Here is an 18082-nt window from a genome sequence, read left to right as displayed (position 1 = left end):
ACACACAGTTAATCATACCACAGTCTTGCCTATACAGTCAGAAACTGACATTGAAAGTCTCTCCTTAGTCTGCTCCAAACTCAATAACCCCAAAGAATTCAGTGTTTCCCAGTCAACCCTTTAATCGCTATTTTTTTTACTCTCATATTCTATGGACTATATCCAAATTCTTCATTTTTTAGATCAATAATAGGATTAAAATGAATCTCACTACAATAGCAGTTAAGACTAGAACCACATGAACCATACTGGGAGAATCACTACATATTTCCAATGCCCACCTTTTAGAGCTTGATTTTAAATAGTGAGCACATGTTTTTGACTTCTGTGTTACCTTGTAATCTAGATCTTATTCAACTATTTGTATAGAATCTGACTGAAAGAATCACTCCAGCTCATTCTTAAGTTCTACTTACTTGCCCCAAAATAGTGTTCTGATTTTTTCTTATTTCTTCCTGAGTGAATTATACTGAACATATCAATTGAAATACCAAGCTTAATAGTTTATCCAATTTCTAAGGACATTTAAATTTTAATTAATTTCTGTAGGATCCTAGTCTAAGTTGTATTTCCCATATTAAAGTGTATATATATATATAATGTATATATATATATACATTAAAGCATATATATGTAGAGAGAGTATACATACATTCCTTATATTTATATATGTATAAAATATTATATAATCCATTAAAAAACTTCTAAGAGTAGTCAATAATCATAGAATCATGGAATCTTAGAGACGGAAGAACATTATGCCAGATTCTATGCCTTCAGAGGCAGCCACCTAGTTACCTTGGTTTTCAAAAAAGGAAGATGGCAAATTCTGTGATCTTGGAGTGTATAATCCTGCCCACCTCCAAGAATGTGGATTCTAATGAGCTTGACATAGATACTACAATAAGGAAAGAATCAAAAATGCTGTCAAGGATTGTTCAAAAGATGCTTCAAAGTCATTCATCACAGAATTTGTTACAGAGGAAATAATTGTAAATTCCCTAACTAAAATTCCCAACACTAAGAGTATGATTAAATGCTTATAGGGGAGTTGGCCTTTTTTTAACTTAATTAATAGGGGGAAATTCTCCATGTATAATTTTATTATAGCTTTTTGGCAACAGATTTGCTTCCAGAACACAGATACTATGAAAACCACTGCTAAATCCAAGCCAAAATGGGGGAAAGAAGAGATTCATATTAACATTGACATCATTGGACATGTAGATTTAGGCAAGTCCACCACTACTGGCCATCTGAGCTACAAATGTGGTGGGATTGACAAAAGAACCATAGAAAAGATTTAGAAGGAGGCTGCAGAGATGGGAAAGTGCTCCTTCACGTAAGCCTAGGTCTTAGATAAACTGAAAGCTAAATGTGAGATGGTATCACTATTGATATCTCCATGGGGAAGTGTGAGACAAATAAGTATTATATGACCATCATTGATGCCTCAGGACTCAGAGACTTTATCAAAAACGTGATAATAGGCACATCTCAAGCTAACTCCGCTGTGGTGATCATTGCTCCTGGTGTTGGTGAATTTGAAGAAACTATCTCCAAGAATGGGCAGACTCATGAGCATGTCTTTTGGGCTTACACACTGGTTTTGAAACAACTAATTGTTGGTGTTAAAATGGATTCCACTGAGCCTCACTCCAGCCAGAGAAACATGAGGGAAATTGTTAAGGAAGTCAATACCTACGTTAAGAAAATTGACTACAAGCCAGATGCAGTAGCATTGGTGCCAATCTCTGGTTGGAATGGTAACAATGTGCTGGAGCCAAGTACAAACATACCTTGGTTCAAGGGATGGAAAATCACCCATAAAGATGGCAATGCCAGAGGAACCACACTGCTTGTTGCTTGGACTGCATCCTGCCACCAATTCATCCAACTGAGAAGCCCGTCGGTCTGTTCCTCCAGGATATGGAGAAAATTGGTGGTATTGATACTGTCCCTGTGGGCCTAGTGGAGACTGGTGTTCTCAAACATGGCATGGTCATCAACTTTGCTCCAGTCAATGTTATAACTGAGGTAAAGTATGTTGAAATGCACCATGGAAAGATTTGAGTGAAGCTCTTCCTTGGGACAAGGTGGGCTTTGATGTCAAGAAAGTGTCTGTCAAAGATGTTCATTGTGGCAACGTGGCTGGTGATAGCAAAAATGACCCACCAATGGGAGTGACGTCAGTATCATGGCAGTGTGAACTTGCCTGGGATTTTCTCCCCTCCAACATACAATGAAAAGGAACATCCATACTCCAACAGAGGACATCCTAACACAGCACAAAAACATTGGAGAGACACGCAGCCTTAAGATGGAGGGCAGAGAGACTGGAGTCCCCCTTGGAGGAGCTGGAACAGGGTAAGAGAGAATTTCACTCCCTCTCCTAAAGACTGCTATCCAGGACCATGTGAGGTTCTGAGAGAGAAGGAACAGAGGAGGGGATGTTTGTTCGTAGGAACATCAAGGACCCCTGAGGATCCTAGAGGCAAGGGCCCTACCTTCCTATGCAGCCTAGAGGGAAGACATCTACTGGGCAAGAGCTTTTGCGGGGGGTGACATCATCAAGCTAATATGCCAGGAGAGCAGATAGCAAGAGCAGAGTAAGAAAGACCAGAGTGCATTCAGGAGAAAGTGCTCCTCCTCTTCATGGCCCTTGCCTGCTCCAGTTCCACTGCCTGCGATCACAGCTGAAGGCAGAGGGCTCAGAATACTGCTCTTGACCCCCACCAAGTGGCAATAGGTGGTACCTGAAATATATCAGGATATATTATAATCATAATATACCAGGATAATAATATCAGGATGCATAAGATCCAAACCAGCTTCCATATCAATATCAAAGATTATATCAAATTTCCAGACCAGAGGGAAAACGACAAGTACCCAGAATGCAGTCCTGAGGACACAGAAATATTTAATCCAAATGACGATGAATTCAAAATAGCTATAATCAAAAAACTCAATGAGGTAAAAGAGAATGTAGAGAAACAATTCAACGAGTTCAGGAGCTACTTATCAAGAGATTGAAACTATAAAGAAGAATCAATCAGAAATATTAGAGATGAAAGACACAATGGAAGAGATAAAACAAAATATAGATTCCCTGAAAGCTCGAGTGGACATCATAGAGAAGTGTATCTGGATAATAGAAGATAGACATGTTGAAATGCTCCAGACAGAAGAGGAGAGAGAACTAAGACTAAAAAGAAATGAAAAAAGTCTCTGAGAAATATCCAACTCAATTAGGAAATGCAACATAAGAATTATAGGTATTCAAGAAGGAGAAGAGAAGGAGAATGGAGCAGAAAGTGTGTTCAAAGGAATAATAACAGAAAACTTCACAAACCTAGGGAAAGGGAGGGAAATCCATGTGGAAGAAGCTTCCAGATCTCCTAGATACATCAATGTAAAAAGATCTACTGCAAGGCATATAGTAGTAAAACTGGCAAAAATGAATGACAAAGAAAGAATTCTAAGGGCAGCAAAACAGAAGAAAGTAACCTACAAAGAAACCCCAATCAGGGTTTCAGCAAATTTCTCTGCAGAAACCTTACAGGCTAGGAGAGAACGGAATTACATATTCAAATCTTTAAAAGACAGAAATTTTCAGCCAAGAATACTCTATCCAGCAAAAATATCCTTCAGATATGATGGAGAAATAAAAATTTTCCCAGACAAACAAAAGCTAAGGGAGTTCGTAGCCACAAGAGGCCCCCTACAAGAAATCCTCAAGAAGGCCCTCATACCTGGAAAAAGGAAAAAGGGAGAAAGGGGTCACAAGGCACGGGATAAGGAGATAGATAGGTAGACAGAATCAGAATAGGATAGCAAATTCTCAAGTATAGCATTAAAGATAAAAGGAAGAAAAATACCAAAAACAAAGATAATCTTGTCATTTGAATCAGAAACTCACAACACAAGATGGAATAAGATGTGAGAAAAACAACTTGGGAGGGGAAGAGGAAAGGGACTGAATCAGTTTAGACTAAGGAAATAAGAGGCCATCAGAAAATGGACTATCTTATACACGAGATTATAAATACATACCTCATGGTAACCACTAAACAAAAAAGCAGAACACAAATAATAAACAAGGAGAAAACAAACATATCATAAAAAACTACATAATTCAATGGGTAAAACAAAACACACTGGATGAGAAACAAAGGAAATGCAGGAGAACCAGAAAATGAGAAATTAAATGGCACCTTAAGCCCTCGTATATCAATAATCACCCTAACTATAAATGGAGTGAATTCTCCAACAAAAAGACAGAGTGGTGAGATGGATTAAAGAACAAGACCTGACAATATGCTGCCTCCAGGAAAGACATCTCAGCTCCAATGACAAACACAGGCTCAGAGTGAAGAGATGGAAGATGATATTCCAAGCTAATGGCAAACAAAAGAAAGCAGGTGTTGCAATACTTATATCAGATAAAGTAGACTTCAAGATAAGACAGGTGAAGAGAGACAAAGAGGTGCAGTATATAATGATCAAAGGGACACTCCATCAAGAAGAAATAACACTTATAAATATCTATGTACCCAACGGAGGAGCACCAAAGTTCATAAAGCAACTATCAACAAACCTAAAAGAAGATGTTAATAATAACACAATAATAGTAGGGGACCTCAACACTACGCTCACATCAATAGATAGATCATCCAGACAGGAAATCAACAAGGAAACAGTGTAATAAAATGAAAAGTTAAACCAGTCGGACTTAATAGGCATATATAGAGTACTCTGTGCAAAAACAGCAGAATACACATTCTTCTCAGGTGCTCACAGAACATTCTGAAGGATAGACCATATGTTGGGAAACAAGGCAAGCCGCTATAAATTTAAGAAAATTGAAATAATAACAAGCATCTTTTCTATTCACAATACTATAAAGCTAGAAATTAATTACAAGAAAAAAGCTGAGAAAGGTACAAAGATGTGGAGATTAAACAATAAGCTATTCAACAAGCAATGGATCATTGAAGAAATTAAAGGAAAAATCTAAAAATACCTTGAGAAAATTGAAAATGATAACATAACATACCAACTCATATGAGATGCAGCAAAAGCTGTATTATGAGGGAAATTCATCACAATATAGACAGACCTTCGCAAACAAGAAAAATCCCAAATAAGCAATCTTAAATTACACCTATCTGAATTACAAAAGGAGAACAAACAAAGTCTGAAGTCAGCAGAAGGAGAGGAATAAAAATAATCAGAGCAGAAATAAATGCAATTGAAACAAACAAGCAGTAGAAAGGATCAATGAAACAAAGAGCTGGTTCTTTGAAAAGATAAATAAAATTTACAAACTCCTAGCCAGACTGACAAAGAAAAAAGAGAGAAAGCTCAGATAAACAAAATTAGAAATGAAAGAGGAGAAATACCAACAGACACGACAGAAATGCAACAGATTATAAGAGAAGACTACAAAGAACTATATGCTGAGGAAATGGATAAATTCTTAGACTCTTACAATCTCCCAACGCTGAATCAAGAAGAAACAGATACTCTGAATACAGCAATCACAAGGAAAGAGATTGAAACAATAATCAAAAGCATCCCAAAGAATAAAAGCCCAGGACTAGACCCCTTCCCTGGGGAATTCTACCAAACTTTCAGAGAAGATTTAATATCTATCCTGCTCAAGCTATTCCAAAAATTAGGGAAGAAGGAACACTTCCTAACACATTCTGCAAGGCCAACATCACTGTGATACCAAAGCCTGAAAAGGACAACTCAAAAAAGGAAAACTACAGGCCAATATTGCTGATGAACATAGATGCAAACATCCTCAACAAAATTTTGACAACCTGAATTCAGCAATACATCAAAAGGATCATACATCATGATCAAGTGGGATTTATTCCAGGGACACAGGGATGGTTCAACATCCACAAATCAATCAACATTATACTCCACATCAAGAAATTGAGGAATAAAAACCATATGATCATCTCAATAGATGCAGAGAAAGCATTTGACAAGATCCAACAGCCATTTATAGTAAAAACTCTTAACAAAATGGGGATAGAAGGAAAGTACCTCAACATAATAAAGGCCATATATAACAAACCCACAGCCAACATCACACTCAATGGGAAAAATCTGAATGCCACCCCCCTGAGAATAGGAACGAGACAAGGATGCCCACGATCACCACTCTTATTCAACATAGTACTGGAGGTTTTGGCCAGAGCAATTAGGCAAGAGAAAGGAATAAAAGGAATCCAAACAGGGAGAGAAGGAGTTAAACTCTTGCTATTTGCAGACAACATGATCTTATATATAGAAAACCCCAAAGAATCCATCGGAAAACTAATAGAAATAATTAACAACTACAATAAAGTTGCAAGCTACAAAATCAACTTACAAAAATCAGTTGCATTTCTATACTCTAATAACAAACTTACAGAAAGAGAACTCAAGAATACAATTCCATTTAAAATTGCAACTAAAAATGTAAAGTACCTAGGAATAAATTTAACCAAGGAGGTGAAGGACCTATACAATGAAAACTATAAGACATTACTGAAAGAAACTGATAATGACATAAAGAGATGGAAAGAGATTCTATGCACATGGAATGGAAGAACAAACATAGTTAAAATGTCCATACTACCCAAAGCAATCTACAGATTCAATGCGATCCCAATCAGAATCTCAATGAGATTCTTCATGGAAATAGAAGAAAAAGTCCTAAAATTCATATGGGGCAACCAAAGACCCTTAACTGCTAAGGCAATCCTGAGAAAAAAGAACAAAGTTGGAGGCATCACAATTCCTGACTTCAAAATGTACTACAAAGCTACTGTAATCAAAACAGCATGGTACTTGTACAAAATCAGGTGCACAGATCAATGGAACAGAATTGATAGCCCAGAAATAAAATTGCACATCTATGGACACCTAATCTTTGACAAAGGAGCCAAGAACACACAATGGAGAAAAGATAGTCTCTTTGAAAAATGGTGTTGGGAAAACTGGACAGCCACATGAAAAAGAAGGAAAGTAGACCATTATCTCATGCCATACACAAAAATAAACTCAAAATGGATCAAAGACTTGAAGGTAAGTCCTGAAGCCACAGAACTCCTAGAAGATAATATAGGGAGTACACTCTTTGACATTAAACTTGAAAGGAACTTTTTGAATACCATGTCTTCTCAGACAAGAGAAACAAAAGAAAAAATAAACAAGTGGTAGTTCATCAGACTAAAGAGCTTCTGGAAGGCAAAAGAAACTGGGATCAAAACAAAGAGACAACCCACCAAATGGGAGAAAGTATTTGCAAATCATATATCTGACAAGGGATTAATCTCCATAATACATAAGGAACTCACACAACTGAACAATAAAAAAAACAAACAGCCCGATCAAAAAATGGGCAGAGGACATGAACAGACATGTTTCCAAAGAAGATATACAGATGGCAAATAAACACATGAAAAGATGTTCAACATCACTAATCATCAGGGAAACGCAAATCACAACTACACTAAGATACCACCTGTAATCACTAAGACTAAAAGTTAACAAATGTTGGAGAGGATGTGGAGAGAAGGGAACTGTCACACACTGCTGGTGGGAATGCAAACTGGTGCAGCCATTATGGAAAGCAGTATGGAGATTCCTTAAAAAACTAAAAATAGAACTACCGTATGACCCAGCTCTCCCACTACTGGGTATCTACCCAGACAACTTGAAATCAACAATCCAAAGTAACATATGCACCCCTATGTTCATTGCAGCACTATTCACAATAGCCAAGACATGGAAACAATCCAAGTGTCCATCAACTGACGATTGGATAAAGAAGATATGGTATATATATACAATGGAATACTACTCAGCCAGAAAAAAGACAAATTAATCCCATTTGCAACAACATGGAAGGACCTGGAGGGAATTGTGCTAAGCGAAATAAGCCAGACTGAGAATTACAAACACCAGATCATTTCTCTCATATGTGGAATAAGAACAAACACATGAACAAAGAAAACAGTTCAGTGGTTACCAGGGTAAGTGGGGTAGAGGAGGGCACAGGGGGTGAAGGGGAGCACTTATGTGGTGACAGTCAAGAAATAACATGTGGGGGGGTGCTGACCTCATGGCGCAGCGGTTAAGTTCACACATTTTACTTTGGTGGCCCGGGTTTCGCTGGTTCAGATCCTGGGTGCAGACATAGCACCGCTCAGCAAGCCATGCTGTGGTAGGTGTCCCACATATAAAGTAGAGGAAGATGGGCATGGATGTTAGCTCAGGGCCAGTCTTCCTCAGCAAAAAGAGGAAGATTGGAGGCAGATGGTAGCTCAGGGCTAATCTTCCTCAAAAAAGAAAAATAGAAAGAAAGAATGCTCAACTGAAATCTCACATTGATGTAAACTATTATGAACTCAATAATAATAAAAAAACAAATGACCCACCCATGGAAGCAGCTGGCTTCACTGTTCAGGTGATTACCCTGAACACTCAGGCCAAACTGGTGCTGGCTATGAACCTGTGTTGGATTGTCACACAGCTCACATTGCTTGCAAGTCTGCTGAGCTGAAGGAGAAGATTGATCACCATTCTTCTAAGAAGCTGGAAAATGGCCTGCCTCAAATTCATGAATCTTGTGATGCTGCCATGGTTGATATGGTTCTTGGAAATCCCGTGTGTTGAGAGCTTCTCTGACTATCCTCCTCTGGGTCATTTGGCTGTTTGTGACATGAGACAGACTGTTGCTATTGGTGTCATCAAATCAGTGGAGAAAAAAGACTGCTAGCGCTGGTAAGGTCGCCAAGTCTGCCCGTAAAATTCAGTAGGCTAAATGAATGTTATTCCTAGTACTTGTCACCCTAGACCGCCTCAGTGGCGGAAGAAGGTTTCAGAACTGTTTGTCTCAATTGGCCGTTTAAGTTTAATAGTAAAATTCTGGTTAATTACAACAATGTAGTATAAAAGCTTCACAGGAAAAAGAGGATGTTTTGTGGATCATTAGTTTTTTTCTGTGGCAGTTTTAAGTTATTAGTTTTTATAATCAGTACTTTTTAATGGAAACAATTTGACCAAAAATATGTTACAGAACTTTGACACTCATTAAAACAGAGTTTAATGAGAAAATAATTCAGTGTAAAAAACAAAATACAAAACTATACCTATAAGATCATCCCAAAAAATCAAAATAAAATTGGTATATAGGTACACGGATAAATATACACACATATAGAAATGTAAAAGAAATGACTGAAGGTAATCAATTGATAGCAGTAATTATCTCTTGGTAATTACAGGTGGTTTTTGTTTCTTTTTTTCTAAAATTCTGTTTTCTAACTTTTTAAACAACACATGTGCATTGCATCTCTAACTTGAAATCAAGCTACTTTTATTTTACAATTTTGTGAATCCATAAAATTAATTGTTAGTCTTCTTTTTCGCGTTCCTTAGCTTGGTTGCTCTTAAACTAAGATTTTTAACTTCAAAGATAACCTGAGTCACTAATTAAAAACAACAAACAAAACAAAAGCACCCTCCACTTCCAAAATGGATATTTCTCCATGAGTGACATCAAACAAGTATCTGGCCCACAAAAAAGACAAAAAAAATCTATAGAAAATCTTGGAAATGGGAGGAAGGTGAGCTGGTTCAGGAGTTGAAGAGGCTAGACTTGAAACAGAAAGTCCAAGGAAGCTTCTACACAATCCTGATTTGGTCAAAGTAAAGGGTACATAAAAATCACAGGAACTGCAGTGAAGAAACTTTGAAAACACTGCTGCAGTCAGGTGATCAAGGTCAACCTCAACAGTGATACGCCTTGTTGATAGCAAGCCACTCTTAATGTAATGCGATGAAAGTGGTACTTTACTTCTTTTGTCTTCTTCCCTGATACCTATAACTTCAGTCTAATCATGAGGAAAACATCATACCCAGTTGTGGGACATTCTTCAAAATACCTGACTAGTACTGCTCAAAACTGTCAAAGTCATCAGAAACAAGGAAAGTCTGAGAAACTGTCACAACCAAGAGGATCCTAAGGAGACATGATGGCTAAATGTAATGTGATATTCTGGAAGTGATCCTGGAACAGAGAAAAGACAGTAATTTTAAAAAAGAAAGAAAAATTGAATATAGTGTGGACTTCACTTAATAATAATGTATCCATATTGGTTCATTAGCTATATGTACTATAATAATGCAAAATGTTAATAATAGGGAAAACTGGGTGTGGGATATATCAGAGGTCTCTATTCCATATTCATGGCTGTTATATAAATCTAAGTCTATTCTAAAATGGAAAGTTGATTTAAAAATTATACACACACACAAAGGAACCTGTACACAGCGTATTCCACCACTGCTGACACCATTGACACCTCTCCTCAACCACAAGCTCTTGAAACAAGGATATTATTTGATTCATCTTTGTATTTCCTACGACTACTTAAACTATGCCTTTTACACAATCATTACAGCATAAATGCCCCCGGAATTGGAAGAGAGGATGATCCAGTGTCTGGGGTCCAGCTGACTGCACAGGAAGAAAACAAAAGTTTCTATTAAGATGCACTTGTTCCAGTTCTACCAATTATTGCAGAATTTAATCTCACTTAGAGAGAAAGACCCATAATGATGGACCGAAATTGAAAAAAAGAAAAGAAAAATGAACACAGGGTGGCAGCCACAGCACCAACAGCAACATATAAGAATCTCATAGAAGCTGTAGGCATCTTAATTTACCTTAAATGTCATCGCTTAAAGCTTGAAAGTCAAAACAGGGAGAACATATTAAAGAAGATAACACATAAGAATTGCATTTTGAAGGTTGTTCTGATGATCAGATGAGAAAAATATGTGAACACCCTTCAAAATCATCACACAGTCAAAAAGCAGTTTTTAAATTTCCTCAAGTATGGAGCACCTGAAAGTCATAGTGCTCCTTAGAGATCCCAGTGAATACTGATGTGTTGAATTGTATTAGAGGAACCATTTTTACGGGAGAAAATATAACAAGTGAATGCAGAATGAGATCACAACTATGAGCACGTGCCACACACACGTACACATAGACACACAGAAAACTCTTGGACTCAGCCTAATTGTTCCTTGATGATTTCTTCCATTATTATTCATCTGCTATTTTGTTCTCTTCTTTTTCCTGTATCTGCTTGTTAATTATATGTCTTCCCCACTAACTATAAGCAAGCATGTATGTCTTGTTAATTCTTGTATCTTCAGAATGTAATAGGATTTGGCACATAATAGACCTTCATTTATTCAATAAATATTTCTAGAGCTCTTACTAGAAGTCAGGAATACAGTAAAAAACCAAGATTCCAGTCCTCACAGTACTGACATTCCAATTCAAATGGGTTAAAATACTGGAAGGGAATAGAAGAGATGGCAAACAAGCAGAGCAGAGTGAGAGGGAGGGAGGGTTGGAAAGGGAAACAGGTGCGATGGTAAACAGTGTGGTTGCATTGAGAAGGTGAGAAGTGAGCAAAAACTTGAAAGAAGTTTTTTTGAAGCAAGCAGATATTCACGGGCAAAGCCTTCCAGGCAGAAAAATAGGGCATTGGCCCAAAGGTGCAAGGCTACCTGGCACATACAAAGAGCAGCCAGGAGGCCAAAGAACCTGGAGCAGTGTGTGTGAAAGGAAGAGGAGGAGGCAAGGTCAGGGAGGGCCAGGCCATGTAGGGCATTGTAAGGCATTATAAAGACTTGTGCTTTCCTCTGTGGTGAAATGGGGAGCCATTGCTGAATTGTGAGCAACAGTCACATAGCTGACCATTTTCAAAGGCTCATTCTGGCTGCTATGTGGAGAATAGACTATGCAGTAGCAAAGACAGAAACAAAAAGACCTGTTAGAAGGTGATTGCCACAGTTTTTGTGGCTCAGACCAAAGTAGGAGGTGTGTCCATGAGGAAAATTAGTTGAATGCTGGCTATATCAAAGTAGAGTCAACAGGATTTTATGATGCATTCAACAAATTGTTTAAACGGGTAAATACTGGCAAATGTTCATTAGTAAGCAAACATCATCAAGTGCCAAAGACTTAATAAACATTTATGGGCAAAGCAGCTTAAAATAAAACAAAAACCATATCTGCTACATTAACATTATGTCTATTACATTTCTATTATGTCCACAATGACTAATTGTTGGACTTGAGCCTTAGAACATTGGCACCCCGCTTGCAGACTCCCAGAGATTTTTAGAGACAGAGTTTGAGAATCATTATGACGCACGTATGTGAGGAATGATGATGCTGATACTGAAATGGGTTTTTCATGGGTAGTAGGAGGCACTTCTCACCTGTTAAAAGGATCTGAATTCAACCTGACTTTGGGGAGTGCATCTGGAGCCAGACAGGTGGAAAGGCTCTCAGCGCTGAGTTCTGGCTCTGGCTCTGCTTACCAATAGATACCACTTTCTGGTGCTCATTATTTTGATAAAGATATTAGCAAAGCAACAGTAAAAATTAAAGTGCTCCATAATCCTCAGCACCCACCATTAACTTCTGAAATATTATTGCACGTTAGCTTTTACTGTTATTTTACAGAAGCACTTACTGAAAGTCAGGGAAGCTAAAACAAAAATCTGCTGCTGGTAGTAAAGGAGAGGGTGATTGCCTCTTTGCAGTTTGTGGTATCCCCTTTCCCAAAGCAACAGCGGGCACAGAAGTCTTCTGATTCTCCTTTTTGCTGAACTTGGCAAGAAACTGGTAGATACCTTCTAGAGTATGTGGAGGGCAAAACGTGTCCCTCTTGAGATCAAGAAATGGGTGAGATGTGCCTTCTGTTTTCCTTCCTCACTCTTTTCTTACATCCTTCTTCTCTGCTTTTACTGGCCTACCAGGGATGGAAGCCTGCTCAAAGGAAATGAACTGAGATGAGTTATATACTTTCCATGGGCGCTCCGTCCAGGGGAATCACATTATGGGCTTACGTTGTGGAACATCTGATTTTGTCCACCTCCTATCCACCATGCGGAGACATTGCTTTATTTCCTCAGGGGATTTATAGAGCATGGTGTATTTCCTCGGGGGAGTGGGCAGGATTTGGGTATTTGGGGCACGTTCAGGCTCCTCAAATCAGCCACCCAGCAGCAGCAGCCTTCTCTAATTTCCATGCCTAATTCCAGTCGTGCTGAGAATGTGTGAGGCCCCAAAGTTTCTCTTTGCAAAATCGTATCACTATATATATTCTGCCTCACAGGGCCTTTCTGAAGACAAATGAAATAATGTCAGCTGTTCAATACAAGCCTGTCCCCCCACAACTCGATGAAAGATGCTATGTATTACGTATGACCAAGCTTTCTCTTCAGCTGAATTTAGAAACTGCAGCTTACAGTGCTTCTTATGTTTATTCACAGTGGTATCTAATTTTGCATAGGAAAGTGGAGGCCTGGGCATTTACATTTCTCCTACTGGTTCCACTCTCCTGGCCAAGAAACACATGAAGAAGGGTCTTCACTGGCCCAGAGGCCCTGATAGGATTCTATTCATGCCCGCCACTCACTGACAGAGAAAGCCCCCCCACAAGAAGTCGCAGCTCTCATAAAGAGCCCTGCCGGATTTGGGAAGACGTGGCTTTTTGTTTGTCACCACAGGACATTGTGTGACACTCCATGGCCCGGGCTAGGGGTTGTCACAGCAGCCTTTCACAATTCAAAGAGAAAGGGAAAATAGCCTGCCTTTGAGCATCAGAGATGTGGGAGAGGCAGGAATCAAATCATGAATAAATAAATAAAAACACCAACAGCTGTGATATTTAAAACAGACAATCACTATAACAGCAAATGACAACCCTGCAGCCCGCAGAATCTGCTAATAAACTGTCTGCTGTGACTGTTATTAAAGATAAACTTATAAGCCATGATTATTCAACCATTAAACCTAAGTGGAAATCAAAAGAAGATCTGTGTCAGATGATATATTTGGGGCCGCATGGCCTAGAAAAATTACTCATCAAATTTGAATCTTGATGTCTCTGTCCTCTGAGGATGGGTCCCCTGAAATTTTGGCACTATTTATGCAAAGCTTTCTTCTCTTTTTCCTTTAATTATAATTGTGGTTTGCTAATGTGTAGCTTTTTGTTCTCAATAAACCGCTGTGATCAGCACATCTCATCTCATTATCCACAGAATAATGGGAGTGCCAATCAATTCCGCGAGGGCACAGCTACTGGAAGACAAGAACCTAAGACCTCCCTCACGGCCGCCTGCTGACCAGAGTGCCTTCAGCTCTCAGGCTGACGTTGCAAAAGCTACCTAGGAGTCTGGATTGTGGGTAGTTTTGTCAATATATTAGCTAATTTAACCTAACAAGAAACCAGTTCCAGTTCAGAGGTCAGCCGATTTACATTTCACTTGGAGCTCAATCACTGCCATTGCTATTACAGTCGGTGACACGGTTAATAGGAAGAGTGGCCTATTATGGCAGAAACAACATTATAGAATAAGACTATTATGTGAGCATGCCATTCTGAAGACATAAAAGGATGGCACAGATTGAAAATAATCTTCGGTTAATGTCCTACATTATTATTTTAGACAGGATGCAGCAGAACATAACAGTAACGTCAGAGCTATTCAGTCTGGTAGGGTTTTCAAGGGTTGCCTTTCAAAGCTCTGCTTGATGTTGATATTTCCTAAGAGCTTTGAATTAGGAATTTGAAGTAATCCCCAATAACCAAGACAATAGTCTTTAATTTTTTAAAAATAAGAAAGACAATATGAACTGCTGAATTTGCACAATCTAAAGTGGTGCAAAAGTGTGCGACAGGTTAAGAGGATAAAGAGTCAATAAAACTTCACCTTTTTGATATCCTGCCTTTTTTGTTTTGTTTTGTTTTGTTTTGCCCTTCTCACCTTACCCACTCTAACATCCCCATTTAATGCCCCTTCTGCATAGAGACTTGCTATGGTTGGGGGTTCCCCCCTCCTTTGTCCTCTCATGTCCGCAATAAATGTACCTGCTTGGAACGTGTTATATACTCAATAGGTGTTCAAAGAGTAAATTAATAAATGGCCTAAGCACTTGGATACAGATCTAATTCTCAAATTATTTTGGGTTAGGGCATAAATGGGGGAAACGTATAAACATGGTGTTCATAGCGTACAATACAAAACAGAAGTCAAGAGGCCAAGCACCAGCTGCATACCAGAACCACGAGTAGGAAATAAGCCCACATGAAGTTGAATGGGGATTCAAAAGGTCAGTGCTGACTACAGGATGACACTCCATCTCTTAGGCAACATTTACCCTGAATTCATGGAGGCCTTCAAGACAGTCATTCTCATACGTGGCTGGATGTTAGAAGCACCGGGAAAGTTTTCTTTTTTTTCTTTTCAGTTCACATTCCTTGGTCACCTCTCCAACCAGATAAATAAAATAACCAAGGAGGGCACCCATGAATCTGTCTTTATATTTGATAGCGACTACTGAGCAGATGACTTAACCTCCACTTGACCTTCACCTACTCTGTGAGCCACTTTGTGAGAGGGACAAAGTCCCTTGAAGTAGCCATTATTTTAGCAAAGCCAAGGTTAACCTAAACATGTAATTAATTAATTAAACAATTAATTAATTAAACAATTAATTAATTAAACAATTAATGCAACTGAAGTAATATGCAGAATGATAGAACTCAATCCTGTGCTCAATCCTGGAAGATCACAAAATGGAAGAGAAGCTGAAATAAACCTCTTTGGATTCAATAGGTCAATGCTACAGTATGGTCTAGGAAATAACCAAGAGTTTTCCTGTTATTCACTGGTTGTCTTTATCATGAAAGTTTACTTGGGAGAAGTAAAGCCACATGCTGCATCTAAAGAGACCCTCCTGCTCCCAAGGGCTCAGCAGCAATCTGAATGCTGTTCTCATCTCATGATGTGAGAGCAGAATGTGCCTTGTTCTGGTGACAGATGTGTTCCCTAAATGTTTTGCAAACTCTGAATTTGTTAAGTAGTTGAAATGATGAGCTTGCTATTTAAAGAAAACATGAAATGAATTATTTTTTTGTTTTAAAAAGTATTTAGAGTTTCTAAAACCACCTCTGAATATGTCTGTTTTATCTGAGTTTTATACTGTGGGACTATTTAATAACTAGCTTGTCATTACATGGGCTTGGGTATCATGTTGTCCTCTGAAACACAAAGCAATACATAACAAAAGTCTACTGTAACCCAGAGTTATTAGAAAACGTTGTACCAAAATTGTTGAAAAAAGGACACATCTGCTTTCCGAGGAAACCATGTTACTAAAAACATAATTTAATGATCACTATTACACGCTCAAGTCAACAGTTTTAAATGTGGATACAACATCATTCTAAAAATGGAAAAGAAACCAATGTGTTATACTTTATACCAAATTTTCAGAAATGTCTATGTTCCTTAAAGTGAGTCAAGCCATCAAAACTTGCATTTATATGAAACTTTTATTTTTCAATTTTTATTCATATGAGCCACTTGATTATATCCTTATTAGTGAGTGACAGAATCTTTATAAAATTTTTGTATGGGAATCAAAGCAATGAAGCCAATGTCCACTGTTGTTTCTATCCCCATTTTACAGAGAAGAAAACAGGTTCATGGAAGTTAAAAGTTCTGTCCAAGGTCACACATGGAGTCAATGAAAGAAATGGAAATGCAATTCACATCTTCTGGCTCCCAAGTCATTTTCATCAAACCATGAATGCAAAGAAACAGCTTGCAAATGTTAATGAACAATTCCCTTTGGCTCCATATAAAGTAAAGCCAAAAATGTCATTTCGTAGGGCCCAGAAACGAATTCTTGGCTGAAAATAGAACAGCCATCAATTTCCATCCAAAATTTACAGTATATTTAGACCAAAAATCCAGCAATAATGGTCTTTTTGCCTACGGTGGTCAAAAAACAGAAAGAACAAAGTTTCCCAGCAAAGCTATCCTTTACTTTGAGTCTGTTCATGAGTCAATTGGTTTTTGGTGAAAGGAAATGAAACATTCATCACCTGGCGTGACTGACTGTTCATATGAAAGGCATCACAATACATAAAGAAGCAATGATAGAGTGTATGTGGTAAACCCTCATCTTAAAGCTCTAAGTAAACATGATGAATATCAATTCTCCTCACTGAATAACTTAGAAAGGTGGGATGCGGACGTGGGCAGGAAAGAATTAAGACCTGCACCAGAGCCCAGCACCTTGCCAGATGTATTTGGTACATGGTTTTGGGGAAAATACTTATTCTCCACCTCTTATGTTTCCTTTCATACAGATGAATATGTATTAACATTACAATCCTGGTCTGCCTACATCCTCTCATTCACTCCGCTGTCATTAGTGAGGTTGGAAGGAGAAACTGGGCAGGTATAACTGGAGCCTTCCTCCCCTTTTTTGAGTCAGCCTGTCCACAGAGATCATGGGTTCCAAATGGTGCTCTCCCAAGAGTAAGTCTCTCTACTGAGAGGCCCTGTCCCCTTATTAGAGATGTCTCAGGTGGATTGTCTGAGAAGCAGACTCTGAAACAGAGAGTAGCCTGCAGGATTTGAATAGGAGTCCTCTTTCCTAGTTCGCAGACAAGACCAAATTTTTATGTCAATTTCTAAGGCCACCACACTTACATACAAGGAATGAAGCCTTCCATATTTCCCATAAACATTCACTTGGAAAGTAGTATATTTAATCTAAAACTCTATGAATTTAGTTATGGGTAAGTATGTGCTCAAACATGTATGGTAACCATTAAAACACATTTGTATCTGTGGTGCCAAGACAATTAAATGGGAAAAGAATAATTTATTCAACAAATGGTGCTGGGAAAACTAGATAACCATGTAAAAGAATTAAGTTGGACCCCTACTTCACACCATATACAAACTTAAGTGAAAATGAATCATAGCTCCAAATATAAGAGCCAAAACTATAAACTTTCAGAAGAAAACATAAACCTTTCTTACCTTATATTAGACAATGGTTTCTTAGATATGATACCAAAAGCACAAGAGACAAAAAAAAAAGATAAACTGAACTTCATCAAAATGTATAATTTTTGTGTTTCGAAGGACATCACAGAGAAAGTGAAAACATAATCCAAAG

The 18082-nt window shown here is 38.2% G+C and overlaps 1 pseudogene; it reads left to right on the top strand.

Moving 5' to 3' along the window:
• Positions 1 to 1148: 1148 nt before the first annotated feature.
• On the top strand, positions 1149 to 8834 carry LOC124235131 (elongation factor 1-alpha 1-like; annotated as a pseudogene).
• Positions 8835 to 18082: the final 9248 nt, after the last annotated feature.

This window comes from Equus quagga, chromosome 2 (genome assembly GCF_021613505.1).
Source record: "Equus quagga isolate Etosha38 chromosome 2, UCLA_HA_Equagga_1.0, whole genome shotgun sequence".
Classification (NCBI taxonomy): Eukaryota; Metazoa; Chordata; class Mammalia; order Perissodactyla; family Equidae; genus Equus; species Equus quagga.
Note: the sequence above shows the minus strand (reverse complement) of the source record. Positions and strands in the feature narration are given on the sequence as shown.